The following is a 16620-nucleotide window of genomic DNA, read 5'->3' on the forward strand; positions in this document are numbered from 1 at the left end:
GAACTCCTGACCTCGTGATCCACCCGCCTCGGCCTCCTAAAGTGCTGGGATTACAGGCGTGAGCCACCATGCCTGGCCCCCTCCAGGGTTTTATAAACTAGATGAGACACACGATGAGGAGCCCAGTGGCCAGCTATGCATCCTAGCTAGTGTTACTGAGTACTGGCTCTTTGTGTGGGCATGGGGCACAGGCCCTGCTCACCGGAGAACCGACAGCCCAGGAGGAAGCAGACGATCACCAGGCAACTACAAATCCAGGTGAGATGTGCCAGAGGAGGCACGGAGGCTGCCCTGACACAGGCCAGGGTAGTCTGGGGATCCCAGGTTAGAAGCTAGTTCCTCTGGGAATCTTCTCTGACCTCACTCGGGTAAGAATTCAGATTGAGAGGTGGGGGAGGATGATGAAAAAAGCATTCCAGGCCAGGTATGATGGCTCACGCCTACAATCCCAGCACTTTGGGAGGCTGAGGTGAGCGGATCACTTGAGTCTAGGAGTTTGAGACCAGCCTGGGCAACATGGCAAAACCTCGTCTCTACAAAAAATTAGCCAGGTGTGATTGTGTACACCTGTAGTCACAGCTACTCGAGAGGCTGAGGTGGGAGGATCACTTGAGCCCGGGAGGTTGAGGCTGCAGTGAGCCATGACAGCACCACTGCACTCCAGCCTGGGCAACAAAGTGAGACCCTGTCTCAAAAGGAAAAAAAAAAAAAGGTAGCATTCCGCTAACCAACATAATTGAAAACAGGTGCTCAAACGAAAAGGCATGAAGTCCCAACACACGCTACAGTATAGATGAACCTCAGAAACATTATGCTAAGTGAAAGATGCCAGACACAAAGGCCACATATAGTGTGATTCTATGGATAGGAAATATCCAGGCAAGGTACCTCCTTGGAGAGTGAAAGCAGACTGGTGTTTGCCAGGGGCTGGGGGAGAGGAGAGTGGGCACTGCTTGCTGGGTGTGGGATTTCCTTCGGAAGTGAGAAAAATGCTTTGCAACTAGATGGAGGTGGCAGTTACACAACACTGTGAATATACTAAATGTCACTGAACTGTTCATCTAAAAATGGTTAGTTTTATGTTACGTGAATTTCACCTCAATTTAAAGAAAAAGCCTTCCTAGTGAGGCGACCTGGGGGCGGGGAGCAAGCCTACCGGGGCTTTCCTGGACCTGGGAGTGTTTTCCCCGACGGCTGGGGAATTGAACACAGGGAAAGCCCATCAGAGGTGTGGTTTAAAAGTTCCCCTCGGGCTGCTCTGGGAGAATGAACCAGGGAGGCTGGCCACACAGGGACCTGTCAGGCGGCTGCTGCAGGAACAGGGTAGCCAGAGAAGGGCTCCTCCGCTGCCTTCCCTCAACCCTCTCCTTCTTTCCGTCTTTCCTTCTCCCTCTCGTCTCCTTTTGCCTCTTCCTTCCCACGCTCCCGCTATTTCCCTAAGCGCTTCCTCTATGCCAGCACTGAGCCAGGTCCAGGAAGTGCAAAGCTGACCCAGAGTGGGCACGGTCCCCCAGGGAGCTCCTTGCCATGGAGGGTTCAGAGAACTGCCGCCCATCAGCGCAGCAGCCCCCGGGGCGGCTCACACAAAGGCCTTCTTCCACAGATGGGGAAACTGGGGTCCAGAAAGGGGGAGAGGCCTTACCCAAAGCCACACATGGGTCAGGACAAGGCAGGGGCGAAAGTCAGCCTCCTGGCCCACAGTCTGGGCTTTCTCCCCTGCATGCTGTGTCGAAGGGAGTATGACTCCAGGCCTCCCAGGACAGAAGGTCTGTGTTTGTCCCTTTATCCTCGTGAGCACTTGGATCCCGCTTGATTTGTGTGGCTGAGAAAAGTCAGCAGGCAACTATTTTTGGACACAAAGTTCCCCAGGGAACAGTGCAGCCCGGGAAAGGCTGACTTCTCAAGGGCTGGAGGAGGGAGGGACAGGGAATACCATTCTTTCCTCCTTGGCTGCGGCTCCTGCTCTGTGGATGGGTGTTCGGGGCTTCTCTCCTCTGTCCCCGCCCAGTCTTCCTCTCTACCCCCAAATGCAGAGCCCCACAATTTCCTCCAGATCACCCTGCATGTTGTCCTCCAGCCCTACAGTCCCCGCCACATGTGAAGAGCCCACTCGGCGCCAGCCTGGCTAGAAGCTCTACTTTTAAGTTCTCAATCTGTCCTCCCTACAAACATGAGGGTAGAACTTGGCTAAGATCACCCGGCTACTTCCTGCCAGAGCAAGATCTGCAACTGTCAGTTTCGGCCTAGTGGTCCCCAATATGTTTTTAATCACACAACCCATCCATAAAAACAAATGTGCTCGAACACATCATGCTAATATATTACATGTATTAGAAAGAATACTTTCAAAAGTGATTTTCTAAAAAGATGCAATTGAAAATTGGCCAGGCACAGTGGCTCACACCTGTAATCCCAGCACTTTGGGAGGCCGAGGTAGACAGATCACTTGAGCTCAGGAGTTCAAGACCAGCTTGGGCAACACGGCAAAAGCCCATCTCTACTAAAAACAAAAAGGAGGCTGGGCGTGGTGGCTCACACCTGTAATCCCAGCACTTTGGGAGGCTGAGGCGGGCAGATCACCTGGAGGTCAGGAGTTCGAGACCAGCCTTAACATGGAGAAATCTCATCTCTACTAAAAATACAAAATTAGCCGGGCGTGGTGGTGCATGCCTGCAATCCCAGCTACTCGGCAGGCTGAGGCAGGAGAATTGCTTGAACCTGGGAGGCGGAGGTTGCAGTGAGCCAAGATCGTGCCATTGCATTCCAGCCTGGGCAACAAGAGCGAAACTCCATCTAGAAATAAATAAATAAATAAAAATACAAAAGAAAAAGAAAATAAACACAGGTGACCCTTAATGACACAGTTTGAACTGCGCAGTTTGAACTCTACTTACATGTGAATTTTCTTCTGCCTCTGCCACCCCTAAGACAGTGGATCAATCCCCCCTAATTCCTCCTCCTCAATGTGAAGATGACAGGATGAAGGCCTTTGTGATGATCCATTTCCACTTAATGAAAGTAAGCAGATTTTCTCTTCCTTATGATTTTCTTAATAGCATTTTCTTTTCTCTGGCTTACTTTATGGTAAGAAAACAGTATGTAATACATATAACGCAGAAAATATGCATTAATCAACCGTTTATGTTATCAGCAAAGCTTCTAGTAAACAGCAGGCTATTGATAAAGTTTTGGGGGAGTTAAAAGTTATAAGCAGATTTTTGACTGCATGAGGCACTCCTAACCCCTGTGTTGTTCAAGGATCAACTGTATTTTATTTTATTGAGACAGGGTCTCACTGTTACCCAGGCTGGAGTACAGTGGCGATCAGAGCTCACTGCAGCCTTGACCTCCTGAGCTCAAGCGATCCTCCCACCTCAGCCTCCTGAGTAGCTAGCTAAGACCACAGGTACGTACCACCATGCCTGGCTAATTTTTAAATTTTTTTTGTAGAGATGGGGTTTTGCCATGTTGCCCAGGCTGGTTTTAAACTCCTGGGTTTAAGTGATCCTCCTGCGTCAGCCTCCCTACGTCCTGGGATTACAGGCATGAGCCACCCACCCAGCTGGCCAACTATATTTTAAATAGAAGCTCTAATTCTTGCTTCTCATACCTCCTGCAGGGCCTGTACCCTTCTTGGAAATCCCTGCCAGGGATCTTAAGCTTCAGTGTGCTTAAGAATCCTCTAAGCAGGCAGTTTCCTGAAACAACCTGCAGAGAGCCTGACTCAGTGGCCCTGGGATAGGGCCCAGGAATCTGCATTTTAAACCAGGGCCTCAGGCAGGGCCTGCCCTTTGAAGTTCACTAGGCCTCCTCGCTTCTGCTGTTATGGCAGGTGGAGGAGGGGCTACAGTTTAGCTGTTGTTTTTCTGGTTCTGAAGCCTCTGCTGAGGAAGGGGCCGGGGGAGGCATGTGGTTTTTGGACTTTTTGAAGGGCTTTTTTTTCTAGCTCTGCCACAGAGCAGCCTGCCCAATCACAGAGGCCTCTGGGTGCACAAAGAGGAACATCCTGTCTTCTGGGATGACTCAGTCATGGTAGAAATCTCACAGTAACCAGGTCAGAGGCAGCTGCAGTGACTGGCTAGAGTTTCACACTTGCCCCCAGGCGCCTAAACCAGTGAGCCTTTCCTGAGCGAGGCCTCTGTCTTCCATGTGAGCCGTGGACCTCCGCACCACAAAGCCCCAGAAATGGCCATTCAGCTAGTCAGTCAACAAACACACATTAGTGCCAACTACCTGCCAACTTCAGGCTGGGATGATGCTGTGGTAGAGAAGCAGGCTGGGCATCAGGAGATGGGTGCTAGTCCCGGCTGCTGTTACTCACTGTGTATAGCTGGGCTTGCATTTTCCTCACCGTAAAATAGAGAAAGTACCACCTGCTCTTGCTACTGCAAGGGGATATCACCTTGCTAGGGTGGGCTGGGAGGCAGGGGATGAGACTCAAAGAGCTTTGAATTTGAAGTCCCTGGTTGACTCAGCTCCTGAGGGCAATAGCCTCAGAACTGTTAACCTCTCTCTTCCTCCCTGAGATCACATTTCAAAATACAAAGATACATACCGAGCACCCCGTGGGTGCAAATTAACTTTTTAAAAAAGCCCTACGACTTCCTACTATATACCAGGGACTCCATAAGATGCAAAGAATGTAGAAAAGAGTAAAAGCATGCCAAAATTTTAAACAGTGAGGGGTAGTACAATACAGAAGCGTTACCAAAGGAAGTTTTAAGGTGGGCTTAAGGAAGAGTGAGGATTTGGGGTAGAAGATTGGGGAGGGCATTCCAGGCAGAGGGAACAGATAGGCAAAGGCACGGAGGTCTGAAAGTATGGCCTGACTTTGAAGGAGAGCTATGGACAGGGGTGCCTGAATGCCAGGTAAAGGCAGAGCTGTTCCAGCCAGCCTTCGTTAGGGCAGCAGGGCTGCTCCTAAAAGACAGTGAGTGGGGTTTGATGAAGACTCCAGCTGTCTGAGCTGGGGAGGGCTGTGGAGTTCAGGGTCCCCGCCATCCCTGGAGAAACTGGCCCCACAAGGAAGTAGCAGCCACTGCACCCCCCTTCTGTACATCTTCTTCTTACTCGCGAGCCACCACTGCCCCTGCTCTCTCAGGGGTCTAATAGACCCCCAGGGTGTCTATCTTCAGTTCCTGGGTGGGAAGGTCTCCTCTTCCTCACCACCCACACAGGGCTTCTCCACCTGCTCAGTCATTCCACAGCCAGGGACCCTTCCCTTTATGGCTCAGTCCCTCAGAACTGCCCAGACTCCCAGGTTCTCCTTTGCCAGCCCAGCCACGCAGCCCGCACTGCCTCCCTCTGCCCTCTGCAGCCCCTTCCCATCCAGCCAGGGTTGTCCAGGGTGCCCCTGTGCTTCTACCCCCACTACCACCCTGACACCTCCCAGATGAGGAAACTGAGGCACAGAGGCGTGGCAGGCTCTCAGAAGACCTCACAGTCAGGAAGCACAGAGGATTTAAAGCTGGGGTGCGCAACTCTGAAACCAAGGCTGTAAGATGTGTCAGGGAGATGGGGAAGGAAGACCCCTCAAATCAGTAACCAGACCTTCCAAAAATGCTGTGTTGTTCGGCTCAACCATGCCCCCACCCACCGGTTGGCAGGGCACAGACCTGCTGTTCTCAAGGGCTTCCCACCAGCTGTGTGGACACTAGTCCCACAAGGAAGCACCAGCCACTCCCCCTCTGTGTGTCCTCTCCCTGCCCCCAGCCGGCTCCAGCAGCACAGGCTGAGAAGAAAGAGAAACGTGCCCTGGCTGTTGACAGCTCTGGTGTTGCCATCCTCAAGAGCTGAGCTGGGTCTGCTGGTCTTCGGACAGTCCTTGGCTCCTCTCCTTGCCCTTACACAGCTGGCATAAGGGGCCACTCCGTCGATGGGGACCACCCCCCTATGCCATCATTGCCTCCTGGCCTGCTCCCCATCCCTGCATCGTCTCTGAGACCCGTTAGCAACCAAGGACACTAACTCTCCAGGTGCAGACGAGGACACCCCAGGCACAGAGATGGACTCGCCTGTCCAAGTTCACAAGAGATCAGAATCAGAGCTGGGACTGGAATCTAGCATCCTGAGGCTTGACGAAATCCTCCTTAAAACCACCCTTGCCCTGGAGGCCGGGCCCCCCTGAGCCAAGAGAAAAGCAGTGCAGCTCCAGCAGCTGCAACTTCCTGGCTGGGCTGGTCCGGCTGCCTGGACTGTCCCGGAGAGTCTGTGACTGGACCATCCAGAAGGAAGGCGGCCTCCTGGGCCCTCCTCCGTTCCGATCTCTTACCTCTCTCGGGCTCCACCACCGTCCTGCCGACCCAGTTTCAGGGGACCTGTCTGTGAAGTCTTTGTTCCAAACCCAGGGAGCCCCCTGTCTCCATTGCGCCCTGGCCCGCCTCCAGGCCGTTCTGCCAGCCCAAGCTGCTGCTCACAGACCAGCATCGCTCCCCACCTCTCCCCGCCCCTGCCGCGGCTGAGGCCTGAGGCCGCCTCGCCTCCGCAGGAAGCGCCCAGCCTGATTTCCTACAAGTGTTTGTCAGAAGGAGGGGGTTTGTCTGCGTGCAGAGCAAGAGCCGGAGGAGCTTAACCCCTTGCAAGCCCTCTGCAGTCTGCGCTGCCCAGGAAAGGACTCAGGGAATGAACTCCTGACGTCCTAGGCTTGGGATCATCTCAGCCCAGGCCCTGCAGGTACAGATGGGGAGACTAAAGCACAGAGAAGGTCAGAGGCTTGGCCAAGGTCACACAGCATGCTGTAGCTCCTACCTCCTAGGCCCTCTTCAACCATGGCCTGATCTTAGCCAAGGCTCCTTCCGTCACTAGGCCTCAGGGCCCATCTGCATGGTGAGAGCTCAGACTCAACACTACTCCTGCCCTTCCAGCTCTGACTCTAGCAATGTGCAACCTGAATCTCAGGGAGGCCTTGGTGATTCCTGCCATCTCAACCCACTGTCCTGACCCCGAGGTGGTCCTGCAGCCAGAGTGGGATGTTCTGGGCAGCATGGAGGTGTGAAACTGGGAGATCAGGTAAACTTTCCCTGTTGTAAGAACCCTCCAAGGGTTCACCAGATGTTGGGAACAGATCGATCCTGATGGTCAGTCAAGCTGTCTTTTCTCAAGCCCCAGCATCCCATTCCTTCATTCATAGGTACTCACTGAGCTCCTACTGTGTGGCGGGTGCTTTTAAAGGTGCTGGGAATATGGCAGGGCCCAAGACAGGCCAGTCCCCTGCTCTCTACTCTAGCAGAGACATGGACAATAAGCAAGCACATGTATAATTTCAAGGAGAGAGCTGTGAACAATGAGACCGAGTGATGATCCGTGTCCCGGGCCAGGTGGCACTGAAGCCTGAGACTCGCCCCGGGCCAACAGAGTCGGTCTCTGGGCATCAGAGATGTTAAGTGTCCCAGGGGACTGGCCCTGGTAGAGAACCCATGGGGCCAAGAGTAATGGGTTGGAGGAGAACGGTTATAGGATGGTCAGGAAAGTCTCTATGAGGAGGTGACATTCAAACAAGGCACTGTGGACCTGGGTTCAAATCCCAGCCTCATCTCTTGCTGGCTCTGACCTTTGAAACTTCACCTCTCTAAGCCTCAGTTTCTTCATCTGTAAAACAGGGATAAGAAGAGTAGCCACCCCACAGGGGCTGCTGTGAAGATTCAGTGAGGAGATGCCTACCAAGGGTACAGCAGGGGACCCAGAACACAGTCATGTATTGAGCTTTTTTATTATTGTTACTACAACTATTGCTGCTACTTAGGTATAAGTCTCCAGTCTCCTCTAAAGGCTAGATCTTAATACCTTTCCTGAAGCCTGGCACACTGTTTATGGCTGATGAATGCATTCCATGCATGAATGAATGAGTGGACTTTCCCAAGGTCAGCTGGTGAATATCTTAGCGTAGCCAGGGCTAGAACCAGGAGCCCTCATCCTAGTAATCGCCCACCCCTCTATCCCCTTCCCTGCCTTTTACCCACATCTGGGTGGCAGGGCTCTCCTTGCAGCCCCCAGCCCCACATGGAGCAGAGCCAAACCCTAATGAGGCCCCTCCCTACCAGCCCTGGCAGCCATGTGTGACATTGTGTGAGGGGCGGGTTCCCCTGACACCCTGTCACTCACTCACCCTCCCTCCCTGGTCATTAACCCAGGCAGCACTGCTATCAATGCCAGGTGGCTGCCGTTGCTGGGCATGGCCTGTGGCCCCTGGATAACCCCAAACCCATCTTAGGGGCAGCCACCTAACACCAAGGAGAACCACCTGCAGTGCAGTCTGTTCCATTTCCTTGCACCCCCAAGCACGACCAACCCTCCTCCCTGCCTTTGCTCATGCACCGCCCCCTCTTAGATCAGTGTCCCCATCCACAGGCCAAATTCTAGCAGACGGAAGCAGCATGTCCAAGACTGAGCTCCTACTGTTGCCACCCTCCAAACCCACCCCTCCTTAGTTTGGCCCATCTTTCACCCAGGTACATACTGAGAATCAACTGTGACCCTGGATGCTTCCCTTTCCCTTACTTACATCCCGTAACCAATCCATCATCAACTCCCAGTTATTTCATTTCCTAAATTTCACCAGAATCTGTCCCCGTTTCTGCATCCCCATGTGGGTCCCTGGATCGGCCTTACCTGGAAAGCTCTAGGGTCCACTAATCTGTTCCCCGCACTGCACCGATGCCATCTTTCAAGATAGAAGCTTCCAAACAAGACCCCTCCATGCTTCAGACACACAGCTAGCTACCATGGCTCTGAGAAAGAAGATGAAACTCCATAGGCTGAACGTTGCTCCAGCCTCTTCTCCCGCCACCCTCTCTGCCCTTGGTCAGCGTGCTCCTGCCACCCAGGCCTCCTTGCTCTTCCTGGGACAGATGTGCCCTGCTCCTCCCCTCATCCAGTCCCACTTCTTTTCCCTGTTAACTTCTAGGCAACCTCCAGATCTCAGCTCCAGCGTGCCCTCCTTGGGGACTCCCCATTTGGAACTATATTTCGTATGTGATTATTGGACTAACATCTGTCTCTTGACTCAACCGGGAGCTCTGTGAGGCTCTCATCATCATATCCCCAGGATCCAGCACACAGAACCTGATATATAATAGAAATACAATAAATATATCCTGGATGATCCACCCGACCTAGCTACTTGCCCAAGCCTGACTCACAGCCCTCATAACAACCCAATGAGGCTGATGTGACAACCCCATTTCACAGCTGAGTAAACAGAGGCCCCTAGAGCCCAAGCAGCTTGCCCAAGGTCACAAAGCTGATGAGCTGCAGTAGAGTTTCAAACACACAAAGACCCGACTTCTAATAACCGAGCTTGGTGCTCACAGCATTGCAGCCCGCAGAGATAATTAATACCTGTGCACAATAAAATCGAGAGTGGAGCTTATTACCAACGAATTGCAATTCACAAAGCCAATGTTCCGATTTTATAGTGAGGCCCTGGTTCCACACAGAGCCTTTTGGTTTCCCAAAATGCTTTCTTCTTTATAGCACTAGATGTTCAAGAACAGAACGTCAAAGTGGGAAGAAAAGGATTATTCCATTGTATAGGTGAGGACACTGAGGCCCAGAGAAGAGAAGAGATTAGTTCCTGGTCACCCAGAAAAGAAACAACAACAAAAACCTCTGACTCCTGGCCGGCACAGTGGCTCACACCTGTAATCTCAGCACTTTGGGAGGCTGAGGTGGGCGGATCACCTAAGGTCAGGAGCTCGAGATGAGCCTGAGCAACATGGTGAAACCCTGTCTCTACTAAAAATACAAAAATTAGCTGGGCGTGGTGGCAGGTGCCTGTAATCCCAGCTACTTGGGAGGCTGAGGCAGGAGAATTGCTTGAACCTGGGAGGCAAAGGTTGCAGTGAGTCGAGATTGCACCATTGCACTCCAGCCTGGGCGACAGAGCAAGACTCTGTCTCAAAAACAAAAACAACAAAAAACCTCTGATTCCTACTACCAGGGCTTGATGACTTTCATCCTTTTACCAGCAACAGGCATGTGCGTGGCTGTGTCTGCAGAACCCTGCCAGCCCTTTGCACGAGCCTGAGGCACAAGAATCACTTGAACCTGGGAGGCGGAGGTTGCAGTGAACCGAGATCATGTCACTGTGCTCCAGCCTGGGCAACAGAGTAAGACTCTGTCAGAAAATAAAAAAAAAAAAAAAAAAAAAAAAAAAAATCCACAGGGAGTCTGAGGGAGAGAGGAGGCAGGTGAGGATTTCCAGAGTGAACCAAGAAGAAATGATGAAATATTCTCTACTTCTAGGGAAGTAGAGACCCAAGTTCCAGCCTGAGTGACCAGGAATAAGCACCTTCCTTTCTCTGAGCTTTGGAACCTGGGGCTTAATGAGATTGTCTCTGAGGTTATCAGAGATTATCTTCTAACACTAAACCTCCTGGATTCTTTATTCCATTTGCCCACTCAGGCAGAAATGCCATGCGGACAGGAGGCTGCAGGGCACAGGTGTTAAGGCACACGGGCTTTGTGGGCAAACAGAGAACTCCATGTTCTCCCTTGGAAGCTGTGTGGCCTTGGGCAAGCTGCTTAACCTCTCTGAATCCCAGATTCCACATCTGTAACATGGGCCCATAATTATTTTACAGCGCTCTTGGGATGACCAATGAGACTATGTGCCTGCAGTTCTTGGCCCCAGTGCCCAGCTGGCACAGAGTAACTGTTCACAAATAAATGGCCTTGCCTTTTCCGTGAAACGCCCTATGACCTGCTCCCTGCAGGACTGAGTTTAATTTTCCTCATCCACAGCTTCCACAATTATCAACCCCAGCTCTAGTGATGAGTCCTGGACACAAAAAGGGAGAGGCAGTTTTCCCAAGTGGAGGGAGGTGCTGACATTTCCCTGTAACCCTATTCCCTGCAACCCTTAAACCAGTTCCAGGGCTCACTGACCCAGCTAGAAACTCCGTCCCCACTCTGAGTAGTTAAGGAGCAGAGCAAACAGGCCCTTCTCAGCCAACTGAGATATGGGTTATGAGGAGGGTGTGGCCATATTGAGGAAAACACATACATACATTCAAATTCATGCTCTTTTCAAAGAGTCAAACAGAAAAAACGTGCATGTGCCAGGAAGGGACTGCTAACAGCAAAACTTTACTGAACACCTATTATGTGTCAAACACCTTATAAAAGCCTTTCCATGGATTCAGATCTCATTATTTAATCATCATACTAATCCAAAGAGGGAGAAATTATGATGCCCATTTTATTTTATAGGTGAGGAAGCTGGTTTGAACCAAGCTGTTTGAATCCGGACAGTGTGTGTGTGTGTGTGTGTGTGTGTGTGTGTGTGTGTGTGTGTGTGTGTATATATATTTTTTTTTTTGAGATGGAGTCTCGCTCTGTTGCCCAGGCTGGAGTGCAGTGGCGCGATCTCGGCTCATTGCAAGCTCCACCTCCCGGGTCCACGCCATTCTCCTGCCTCAGCCTCATAAGTAGCTGGGACTACAGGCCCTGCCACCACGCCCAGCTAATTTTTTTTTTTTTTTTTTTTTTTGTATTTTTAGTAGAGACAGGGTTTCACCGTGTTAACCAGGATGCTCTCGATCTCCTGACCTCGTGTCCGCCTGCCTTGGCCTCCCAAAGTGCTGGGATTACAGGCATGAGCCACCGTGCCCAGCCCCATACAGTATAACCTCAATCACTTTGCAACTGAAACTTGCAATAGGTAAAATAGTTGGAAACAATCACAGTGTCCAGTAACAGGTGACCATTGAAAGAAATTGTGATAGTTCCGCTCAAAGGGATAAGCAGCTGTTAACAGTCATGCTAATGAAGAATATCAGATAATGTAAAAATTTTGTATGTTAAGTGGACAAGCCAGTTATAAAATAACATATATCTAGTTGGAGTCCATTTAAAATAGTAAAATATGGAGGAAGAGGAGGAGGAGGAAAGGAAGGAGACAGGATAGGAAAAAAGGGAGAGAAAGCGAAAGAAAGAGAAGGACATGCTTTAAGATGTTTACAACAGGCCATGTGCCGTGGCTCATGCCTGTAATCCCAGCACTTTGGGAGGCCGAGGTGGGAGGATCACCTGAGGTCAGGAGTTCGAGACCAGCCTGGCCAACATGGTGAAACCCCGTTTCTACTAAAAATACAAAAATTAGCTGGGTGTGGTGACGTGCACCTGTAATCCCAGCTACTCGGGAGGTTGAGGCAGGAAAATCGCCTAAACCTGGGAGGCAGAGGCTGCAGTGAGCCAAGATCGTGCCACCACACTCCAGCCTGGGAGATAAGAGTGAAACTCTGTCTCAATAAAAAAGAAAAAACAAGTTTACAATAATTATTACTAGGTAGTAGAATTATAGGCAAGTTTCTTTGATAGGCAAGTTTACCATTTTTCCTTTTGGGTATTTTCTAAAAATAACAGTTGCTTTAAAAATAAGAATGAAATGAACATGTACTATTCTTAAAAACAAAACAAACGAATACCACCTCACATCTGGGTGGTGCTTCCTTCTGACCTTGGGCTCCTCCATCCTCAGTTTCCCCTCCTGTGAAAGGTGAAATGTATGGTTGGGCTCTTTGAGGCCCTTTACAGCTCTGACATCCTATAAACATTCTGTAACCCCCACACCTTCTCCTCCTCTGTTTAAACTCTAATACAATATGTTGTTTTCTGCAATATAGTCATTATGCAACATGTGGGAACACGTGAAAATCACTAAAAGGAAAGGATGCAATCAGCGCCCAGCCTCAGCCACTTTTTGCATTTGGAGGCATGGCATGTGTTGCTGGATTGGATCCTCATAAATAGGCATTTAACAGATAAAGAAAGGCTCAGAGAGGTTACACAACTTGCCCAAAGTCACACAGCACGTTAAGGCACAGTTGGGTCTGTACCCACACATAAAGCATTATCCTCCAGACGAATCCTTCGTGGGGGACTGAGTGTGCCTCCTAGACCCCAAGACCTCCCCTCCTCAGTCCTGGTCCTTGGCTGTGGTCCCAAGACCCGGAGAAGACTGACAGCTGGACATCCCACTCTGACCCTGATCCCAGGCTCCTTCCCCAGAATAAGCTGAGCTGGCTGGGGTGGTAGCGGGGGCTTGGGGGGAGAATGCTGGCAAGGACCTAGGGGTTGGTATGGGAGTGGCACTGGGCACAGAAGGTCTCACTTGGCAATGGAGCTGGAGTTCGCCTGACATTTGGCGAGGAAGCCCAGAGCCAAGACGGAACTGCAAGCTGGGGTGCAGGCGGGAGGAGCGAGTGAGAATGTGAGACTTTGAGGGCAGGAAGCCTGGGTCAACTCTGGTAGATGAGCCTTTGCTGTTTTGTTTCAGAACTTCTCTAATATCCTCAGCTACAGACAAGAGGCTTCTCCTTCCCTCAGGCATGCATGTGTAAAGTAACAAAATAACGTGTTTGTGCACAGGACATGCTCAGAAAATGAGGGGCTTCTGTTAGCCTCCTCCTGGTTCCCTTGGCCAACTGCAGCGCCTCTTCCCTACACCCACCCTGACTTACCCCCTAATCCCTTGGCACAACGATTAGTCTTCTTAGTGCACCATCCTGTCAGCTTTTTCCCCTGCTTAATGACCATCCGTGGCTCCTGTCACTTTCAGGTTAAAGGCCAGACATTTTGGCCTGGAATTCAGGCTCAAACCCACCTGCTTGCAAGTCAAGGGCTGCTGCACTGCATAACTCACACCGTATACTACAAAAGCCATCCCATAAAGGTTTTCTTCCTAAATCCCATACTTCAGGAGAGTTGCAGTGGGGGCAGGCCTTCTGGCCTGGCTCCATTGGGCTCTGCCAAAAAGCCCCCAAATCCAGGCTGCCAAGCAGAAGCAAGGCTGGCCTTCCATACCCCAACATCCTTCACCTGCAGCTCTCTTTAAAAAAAACAGTAAGAAAAAGCCTTGATTTGTGGTGGTTACTAATTTTGATGGTGTTAAATCCCCTTACTGAAATTGGCCATGCCAATTTCAAGCTGTTGATATCACTGAATGAAGCACTGGGAAGAGATGGACACAATCCGCTCTCCCGAGCTGACACCAGCACACCCTGCACACCCCAAAGTAAGGATGCACTAACACCAGTGAGAAGCTGTGTGACTCTTGTTAAGTGGCTTAACCTCTCTGAACCTCAGGCTTTCTATCTGTACAAGAGGGACAACAATAACACCCACTTCAACAACATCATGTAACTGATATAATCTAGATGACCAACAACAATGTTTTGAGCACCTACTCTATGTAGCGCTCTGTACTAGGTAGGCATTAGGGGATAACAATGGTGACAAAACAGATAAGAGCTCCTGCCCTCCCAAACCTCACTTGTTGCAGTAAAACCCCTGGCACAGTGGCTAGAATGTAGCACTCAATAAATATTAGCTATAATATTAGCTAATAATACCAATGGTATTATTGTTATCATTATTCCTTCCTTTCTTTGAGCCTCAGTTTCCTCATTTACTTAGAATGTGGACTGAGCAAAAGCTTTCTATGATGTCAACCTCACTCGAGCCTTAAAATGGTGGTAAAGTAGCCGGGCGCGGTGGCTCACGGCTGTAATCCCAGCACTTTGGGAGGCTGAGGTGGGCAGATCACGAGGTCAGGAGATCCAGACCATCTTGGCCAACATAGTGAAACCCCGTCTCTACTAAAAATACAAAAATTAGCCGGGTGTAGTGGCACATGCCTGTAATCCCAGCTACTCGGGAGGCTGACTCAGGAGAATCGCTTGAACCCGGGAGGCAGAGGTTCCCGTGAGCCGAGATCATGCCACTGCACTCCAGCTTGGAGACAGAGCTAGACTCCGTCTTAAAAAAAAAAAAAAAAAAAAAAAAAAAAAAAAAAAAAAAGTGGGTAAAGTGGGCATTACCAACCTCATTTTATGGAAGGGAAAACTGAGGCACTCAGAACTGAAGCCAGGCTGGGGATCTAAACCCAGGTCTTCTTACTCCTGGTCTCCAGATCATTCCCACCTTCCAGGACTGAGGAAACATAAAAAGGACCAGGCATGCGACTGGGGATGTGAATGCTTTAAAAATACTTTTCCTTCTCCACGCCCCCACGGGGGGGAAGCTGAAGTGTCCATGTTGTGCACCAATTTCCAAAACACCCTCTCAGCCTGACGGCCCTGCAGCTGGGGCCATTCCCGGTCTCTCTGGAAACCCCGATCCCAGCGCCTCTGGCAGAGTCTGCAGGACGGTGGGAGCTGATGAAATCCCCTTGCAAGAAGCAGCCCCAATCACATGTTTTAAATGCAAACCGGCTGGACCTTAGGAGGCAAACGCCCCACGTGGGCATCATCTCCCTCCTGCAGAAGAACTGTGAGACGACTGCCCCAAGGAATAAACCCAGAGTACCAAGACATCATAGGTTCCACTCCCCTGTTAGTAAGTAAACCAGACTTAGGCCCCCTCTAACAGATGGGCAGTCATTGTTTTACTAACAAAACAGCCCCCAAATAAAACCCACCAATTCCAAGGAGGCACCTGGAAGTCTTTCGGGAAGTCCCTGTATCTGTCTAACTTTAGTCTTTCATGCTTCAGTTCCAGCCCATTTCTTCTTCTGTTCTAGAGGACAGGAACAATGTCTTTTTTCTCTGCAGCCTGTCTCAGCTTCTCTCTGCTCCAACATAGCCCACGTTTGTTATCCCTTCCGACTATCTCAGAAGCAGGTTTTTAAACATAGGTAATGATGGACTCCAATCCGTCATTTCTTTTAACAAAAGCCCGGGAAAGGAGCTTTGGAAGTGTCGTCTAAGGTCACGCAGCAAGCAGACTCTGGCTCTGCCTGTGCCAGCCCCATCACACTGGGGAGAGCCCAGCTCTGCGCCTCCCTGCTGTGCACCCTTGGGCCAGTCGCGCCCCCTCTCTGGACCTCATTCTCCTCCGCAGGCATACCAAGAGGGAACTGGACTTATTTTTTGCAGCCCGTTCAGTTCCTACCATTGTCAAGGCTGCCTACCCGACCCTGGCCCTTGCTCTACCTTCCCCCACTGACAAAAAGAGGAAAAGAAACTTGCGTTAGGCGTCCGGGAAGCGCACGCGGCTCAGAGGGCCGCCAGGCTGCGGCGATTGTTGCGGGTGAACGAATCTCACACAAATCCCAGACAGAAAAGCCTCACCTCCCCAGTAACCACAGCAACCCGGGCCACGCCTCCAGCCCAAACACAGCCCGAGGCCCCGCCAAGGCCCAGCCCCAAGCTCCCCCGGGACCCCTCCCCTCCCTGCCACCAGCCCCAGCTGGAAAGAGAAAAAGCCAACGCCCCCATTGTGCGGAGGTGGAGACTGAGGCCGGAGGGTGGAGGCTACGGAACCCCGCGACCGGCAGGGTTTGGACTGGGGCCCGCATCGCCTGTCCAGGGCTACCTCCCATTCCCGGAGCGGTGATGCGTCTCTTTCCCCAGGCGCGTGGGGTTTCCACGTGGAAAAGACCGAAAGCAGCACCGTCCCAGTGGAACGGAGCCCACCGGCGCTGTCCACTCTCCCTCCCCATTCTCCTGACGGAGAAACTGAGTCCCAGCGAGGGGCAGGGACCACCCCGGACGCCCCGCGAGCCCCTCCCCGCGTCTCACCTGCTGGCGGCCGCCGCGCGCGGGTGGTTTCCTGGAGTTGAGCGGCAAACAAAGGCCTCCAATCCGGGCGCGGGGCGGGGCGGCGGCTCCTTTGCATAAT

At 51.4% G+C, this 16620-nt stretch overlaps 1 protein-coding gene across 3 annotated transcripts in view; it reads right to left on the reverse strand.

Moving 5' to 3' along the window:
- The window catches only part of AKNA (AT-hook transcription factor), a 60147-nt gene extending 44065 nt beyond the window's left edge, over positions 1–16082 (reverse strand). The window contains exon 1 of one of the 3 annotated variants that reach the window (XM_007968309.3): positions 15969–16082. The gene's annotated coding sequence lies outside the window, so the exon portion shown is untranslated. Of the gene's footprint in view, positions 1–2894; positions 6256–8607; positions 10081–15968 lie in introns of those variants that run through there. The other 2 variants (XM_007968310.3, XM_073021868.1) reach the window with 2 other exon arrangements.
- Between the last annotated feature and the right edge of the window lie 538 nt (positions 16083–16620).

The sequence above is a fragment of the Chlorocebus sabaeus genome, chromosome 12, assembly GCF_047675955.1.
Source record: "Chlorocebus sabaeus isolate Y175 chromosome 12, mChlSab1.0.hap1, whole genome shotgun sequence".
Classification (NCBI taxonomy): domain Eukaryota; kingdom Metazoa; phylum Chordata; class Mammalia; order Primates; family Cercopithecidae; genus Chlorocebus; species Chlorocebus sabaeus.